Below are 7296 nucleotides of genomic sequence, written 5' to 3' on the forward strand. Positions count from 1 at the left end.
ATCTTTGACTTATCACAGTCTTCAAGTTTGTATTGAACTACTTCAGATAAAATGTAGGAACTTTCCAATAATGGTTTTATTTAAAGCTATCATAGCATATATTACATCTATATTCATTATAAACCCACAATACAATATTTTTAATGTTGCTTTAAACAATCATATGCCTTTCAAAGACATTAAGAGAAGAAAAAATATATATCCATAACATTTATCCACATATTTTGTGTTTTGGTATACTTTATTCTTTCCTATAAATTCAAATTACCATCTGGTATTGTTTCCCTTCAGCCAGCCTTTTAGCATTTCTTGCAATGTAGGACTAATTATCTCATGTTTTTTCTCTTGTGGGGCTTGCATTTTAAAAGGATTATTTTGCTGGATATGGAATTTTTTGTCGGCAGTTTTATTTTTCTTTGAGTACTTTAAACACGTAATTTAAATACATCCTGGTCTTCACTGTTTCTGATGAGAAGTCAGTGGTTAATTTTATTCTGTTTTCTCACATTTTTCTTGCCTACTTTCAAGAATTTATCTCTATCTTGTTTTCAGTCTTTTGACTATGGGGTATCAAAGTAGCATTTTCTTTGTATTAATCCTGCTTAGGATTTGTTTAGCTTTTTGGTCTATAACTTAATATTTTTCATCAAATATGGGAACTTTTTGGTCATTATTTATTCAAGCATTTTTTAGTTCCAGTCTGTCTCCTCTCTCTGCTTTATTCTTGAACTCCAATTACATCTATGTTGGACTTCTTGATATTTTCTCAAAGTTTTCTGATGTTCATTTTCCTTCAATCAGTTTTCTCTTCCTTAGATTGAATGATTTTTATTAATTTATCTTCAAGTTCACTGACATTTTTCCTCTTTCTATGTCCAATCTGTTTTTAAGCATACCTAGTAAATGCTTCATTTTCCATTTCAAATGGAAAATTAAAAATTATGTACTAGATTTTCTAAAGTTTCATTTTCTCTGTTAAAATTTTCTATTTGTTCACTCATTAAGACAATATTTTCATTTAATCTATCAAAGCACCACATTTTTCTTTATTTTTTCTTCTTTTTCCTCTTCCTCCTCCTCTTTTTCTTCTTCTTCTTTTTTTAAGAGACAGAGTTTCACTCTGTTGCCTAGGCTGGAGTGCGGTGGTGTGATCATAACTCACTATAACCTTGAACTCCTGGACTCAAGTGATCATTTTGCCTCAGCCTTCTGAATAGCTAAGACTACAGGTATATGCCACCATGCCTGGCTAATTTTTAAATTTTTTGTATAGACAGGGTCTCACTATGTTGCCCAGGCTGATCTTGAACTTCTGGCCTCAAGTGATCCTCCTACCTTGGCCTCCCAAAGTGCTGAGATTACATGTGTGAGCCATCATGCCTGGCCCTATTTTTCTGAAATATTTTTAATAGCTGCTTTGAAGTCTTTGTTTACTAATCCAATATCTGCGCCATTTGGAGTCAGTTTCTGTTGACTGCCGTCTCCCTTGAGTATGTGGCACATTTTCTTATTTATTTGCATTTCTGGAATTTTGATGCTGTTGCAAACTAGATACTGAGTACAGTATATTGTAGTGACTCTAGATTCTGTTATGTTCTTCTAAGGATTGTTGATTTTTTCTTCTAGAAGGTTGTTAGTTTGCTGAGACTCAATCTTTAAACGTCATCTTTTCTGTCCTGTTTTTTCAGGTTCCAGCTGCTGTATTTTTGGCTTGGCTTGCTGGGGTCTCCTTGCAACAGCATAGTTTGGTGGTCAGCCAAGAGTTTGGATAGAGTTTATATCCACATCTTGGCATCTACCCTTGTTGTGACTTCCTTGCTCCTGTGGTTCCTCTCTTAAATTCCTGCTGCTCTGCCAGTCTTGAGCTCTGACCTCTAATACCTCAAGTCAGTAAGGATTCAACCTTCTGCTACCTTGAGCTCTTCATATTGGGGAATGCCCTTAGTAAAAAAAAAAAAATAAAATGCAGCAAACTTACAAATCTCTCTCAGTGATTTCTGCTTCTTTTTCCCTGGACTCCCTGTGTTCTCCTTTATGCATGTGCAAATGAGCAGAGTTTATACGCAGATTTTTGAGTCTTGTTCCTTCTATTGCTCTTGTTCTTCCAGGAATGCCCCCCTAAACTTCCAGCTACTCTGCTAGCCCTGAACTATCTCCTCTACATCTTCAAGCCTGTAAAAATGAGGTTTTCAGCCACAAGATTTGTGAGGATGGAGATTACTCTCAGTCACCTCAAGGAAAAAAACACAAATTCAAAATTCTTTTCCAATGGCCACCTTGTGACAAATCCTTTTTGGTTTCTGCCTTCTTTTGATTGTGTCTTCAAATACCTTTTATTTTCATAAATTTTGTCCAGATTTTATAGTTGTTATGTTTGAGAGTATTTGCTGACCAATTATTCCATTATCATAAGCCCAAAGTCTAAATGGTATCATTTTCAAAATTTCATTTTCTAAACATTTGCCGCTGTTATATACAAATGAGAATGACATTTTAATACTGATTTAGTGTCCAGCAATCTAGTTAGTGTTGCTAACTTCATTTATTAATTCTAACAGTTTGTGGATTGTTTTGGATAATTTTACATAAGCTATTATGTTGTTTGAGAAAACGGCAGTTTCATTTACTCTTTCCCAATTCTTATACATTTTATTTATTTTTATTGCACTGCCTAGGACCTTCAGAACAATGTTTATATAAATGATGGTATTGGGAATCCTTGTCTTCTTTTCTTAATCAAGGAGAAAGCATAAGGTGATAATGACTGTAGGTTTTTAAAACAGAATTTTTTTTTTTTCAGACAGGGTCTCACTCTTTTTGCCCAGGCTGGAGTTCAGTGGTGTATTAACGGCTCACTGCAACCTCCACCTCCCAGGTTCAAGCAATCCTCCCACCTTAGCCTCCGAAGTAGCAGAGACTGTGCACCACCTCACTCAGCTAATTTTTAAAATTTTTTGTAGAGTCAGAATCTCACTATATTGCCCAGGCTAGTCTTGAACTCCTGGATTCAAACAATCTTTCTCCCAAAGTGTGGGATTACAGGTGTGAGCCACTGTGCCTGGCCTAAAATAAATATTATTTACAGGAGTCTGGAAGTTCATTTCTATTTAGTATTTGCTTAGAGTTTTTTTTTTTTTTTTTTTTTTTTTTGAGACGGAGTCTTGCTCTGTCACCCAGGCTGGAGTGCAGTGGCATGATCATGGCTCACTGCAATCTCCACCTCCCAGGTTTAAACGATTATCCTGCCTTAGCCTCCCGAGTAGCTGGGATTACAGGCACCCGCCACCACACCTGGCTACTTTTTGTATTTTTAGTAGAGATGGGGTTTCACTATGTTGGCCAGGCTAGTCTCAAACTCCTGACCTCAGGTGATCTTCCCTGAGGCCTCCCAAAGTGCTGGGATTACAGGCGTGAGTCAGCTAGGATGTTGAATTATACCAAATGTTTCTTCCGTATCTGTTGAGGCGATAATATGAGTTTTCTGCATCTTCTGAGAATGCAGGGAGTTAAACTGATTTTTTGAAACATTAATAAATCAGGCTTGCATTCCTGAAATTAATGAAATGTGGTCAAAATGTATTATCCTTTTTAAAAAGATCACTGGATTCAATTTGCTTCGAATTTTAGCATCTAAGTTTGAGAGAGAGAGATCTGTAATTTGTCATTCTTGCAACGTGTTTATCAGGATTTTGACATCAAGGTTGTACTGGTATCATAAAATTAGTAGAAAGCATTTCTTTTTTTATTCTCTAGAAGGTTGTATAACATTGGCATTACTTCTTCCATAGATGTTTGAGTGAATTCACCAGGGAAACTGACTGTGCTTTGGATATTTCTTTTTGGGAAGATGTTAAATTACAAAATAATTTTAAAATATTTGTATGTTAGATTTTGTATGTCTTCGTGCATCCGTTTTGAAAAGTTGTGTTTTCTAGGACTTTGTATATGTTGTCAAAACGTCTGAATGTTTTGGAAAGTAGTTGTTCATAATGTGCCCATAGGGACTGTAGTGATGTCCACGTTTCATTTCTAATATTGGCATTTTTTTTCTCTCTTTTTATCTTGGTTGGTTTTTCTGGATATTTATCAATTTAATCATCTTTTCTCAAGGAGTGATTTCTGCCTTTGCTAATTTTCTCTATTCTGTGTTTATTTTCTGTTCTCTTCATTTATTTCTGCTGTCTTCATTACATTTCAGTCTTTCCTCTTTTGTAATATCTGCCTTTTTTTTTTTTTTTTTTTTTTTGAGACAGTCTTGCCCTGTCACCAAGGCTGGAGTGCAGTGGTATGATCTTGGCTCACTGCAACCCCCACCTCCCGGGTTCAAACGATTCTAGTGCCTCAGCCTCCCTAGTGGCTGGGATTACAAGCACGTGCCACCACGCCCGGCTAATTTTTGTATTTTTTGTAGAGATGCGATTTCACCATGTTGGCCAGGCTGGTCTCGAATTCCTGACCTCAAGTGATCTGCCCATCTTGGCCTCCCAAAGTGCTGGGATTATGGGTGTGAGCCACCACACCCAGCCAATATCTGCTTTTAAGGTTATGTGTTTTCCACTAATCTCAGCTTTAGCTCCAGATTATATTTTAATACGTTGTATTTTAGTCTCATTTCATTCAAAGTATTTTGTAACTTTTATTTTGACTTATTCTTTGACCAATTGGTTATTTAGAAGTGTTTTAGTTCTTTTCCAAACATTTGGAAACTGTCTCTTTTGATTTTCTTTTTGTTATTGATTTCTGGCTTTAATACCACTATGATCTCACAACAAACTCTGAATGATTTCAATCTTTTGAAATTTGTTGAGAATCACTATATGGTCCAGCCCATGATCCCAATTCTTTCAAAAAAAGATTTTTAAAATTTACTTCTTCTGGATTTTTTAGTTGTTCTTAACAGGTATTTTGGTCTTCTATAAGCTACTCTGTCATAGCTGACAGTACAAGTTCCACCGCATTAGAATTTCATTAATCACTCCTCCATTGGGAAGCATGAAGTTCATTTTTGGTTTTGTGATATTGGAAAGTGCTACGATGGACATCCTTGTAGCTTCTTCTTGTGTACTCCTGTAGCCATGCCAGAGCATTAGAAGAGCAGAGCTGAGTGGTTGAGGGCATGAACTCTGAGCAAGATTCCTGGGTTCAAATCTGATCTTTCATCTTGTGAAAAATACAGATTCCTGGGCTTCACTCCAGATCAAATGAATCTATTTCCCAGGTGAGCTTCATGATTCTACGAGTCAGAAAACCATGCTGTAGAATAAGAGACAGGAATGATAACGATACACTGGCCCTAGATGTCAAAGAATTACAGATGGTTACACGTTTTCTGTGAGGGAGTGGGGAGAGGAAGAGGAGGGATAAGGCATTTCTCTCTGCTGCCTTCGTTCCCTGGAGTCCCTTTGCCTCTTCCCAAGTTATTCCTAAACTTGTGTTAAAAACCAGGCATTTTTGGATCTTTCTTTGCCCTCCAGTCTTGCCTAGCAAAAGAGGCACTGAGTATATGCAGCGATAATACTTGGGGAGCTTTGACTCATAACCCTGGCATTGTGACGCGCTTCGAGTGGGTCCTACTGGCTGCTGAAGAATTGTCTCCTCTCAGCCCTGAGGGCTAAGGAGAACTGCATCTCAGGCATATTTCTCTTGGGGCCATGCCAAAAACAGTGCCACTCCTGTTGGGGGTGGGAACAGACTCATGAAAACCAGGTTGGGTTCACAGCACAACAAAATAAGTTCCAGGGTTAGGCTGTGAGGATGCTCTCTTGTGGTACCTCCATTAAGGCTGACTTTCAAATATTCATCTTGAGGCCATCAGAATTGCGCCTCATCTAAGAGATGTCTTTGGCAAGAGAGGACCCCATCTTTCAGGCTCGACTTGAGATTGTTTCCCCATGAATTCACTCATTCATTCAACAAATATACTTCAGGCACAACTCTGTGCAAATCATTTATTTAACAAATACTGTTAAAATTCTGTGGCAATTATTGTTCCAGTGGCTGGGTACAGCAAATGAACAACGTAGATACAACTTTCTGCCTTTTTGGAGTTTATATTCTGGTGGGTGATGACAGGCTACAAAAGTTAGCTGGGCATTGTGGCGGGAGCCTGTAATCCCAGCTACTCAAGAGGCTGAGGCAAGAGAATTGCATGAACCCGGGAGGCGGAGGTTGCAGTGAGCTGAGATCTCGCCACTGCACTCTAGCCTTAGCGAAAGAGCGAGACTCCATCTCAAAAACAAACAAACAAACAAAAAACAAACAAAAAACCTTAAAATAAAATGCATGATGTTGATATGGCAATAACTGCTACAGAGAAAACACAAGCGGGAGGTAGGAAGTGCCAGGAATGGGATTTCAGTTTTCTCTATTGATTGATTCCTTTTTAGGTATAATTTCAGACTTACAGAAAAGTTGCAAGAATAGCCCAAAGAATTCCTGATTGTCCTTTACCCACACTCCCAGTCTCATGCTGCTAATGAAGACGTACCTGAAACTGGGTAATATATAAAGGAAAGAGGTTTGATTCACAGTTCCACATGGCTGGGGAGGCCACACAATCGTGGTGGAAGGCAAAAGGCTTACACGGCGGCAGGCAAGAGGGCACGTGTAGTGGAGCTCCTTTTTATAAAAACCATCAGATCGGCCTGGTGCGGTGGCTCAAGCCTGTAATTCCAGCACTTTGGGAGGCCAAGACAGGCGGATCATGAGGTCAGGAGATCGAGAACATCCTGGCTAACACGGTGAAAACCCATCTCCACTAAAAATACAAAAAATTAGCCGGGTGCGGGGGCAGGCGCCTGTAGTCCCAGCTACTCGGGAGGCTGAGGGAGGAGAATGGCGTGAACTCGGGAGACGGAGCTTGCAGTGAGCCCAGATCAAGCCACTGCACTCCAGCCTGGGCGACAGAGTGAGACTCCGTTTCAAAACAAAAACAAAAACCAAAAAAAACCCCAAAAAACATCAGATCTTGTGAGACTTACTCACTCTCACGAGAACGGCACTCTCACGAGAACGGCACTCTCACGAGAACAGCATGGGAAGAACCTGACCCCATGATTCAGTTACCTCCCACCGGGTCCCTCCCACAACATGTGGAGGTTACTACAATTCAAGGTAAGATTTGGGTGGGGACACAGAACCAAACCATATCACTCCCCAAATGCGAATATTTTACTACATATGCTTTCTCTCTCTCTCTCTCTCCCTCCCTCTCCTGAACTATCTGAGAGTAAGACGCCTCTATTTCAGTGTGTGTATATCCTAAAAGCAAGGATTTATCTTGCATAACCACAGTGC

This window comes from Nomascus leucogenys, chromosome 22a (genome assembly GCF_006542625.1).
Source record: "Nomascus leucogenys isolate Asia chromosome 22a, Asia_NLE_v1, whole genome shotgun sequence".
Taxonomy (NCBI): domain Eukaryota; kingdom Metazoa; phylum Chordata; class Mammalia; order Primates; family Hylobatidae; genus Nomascus; species Nomascus leucogenys.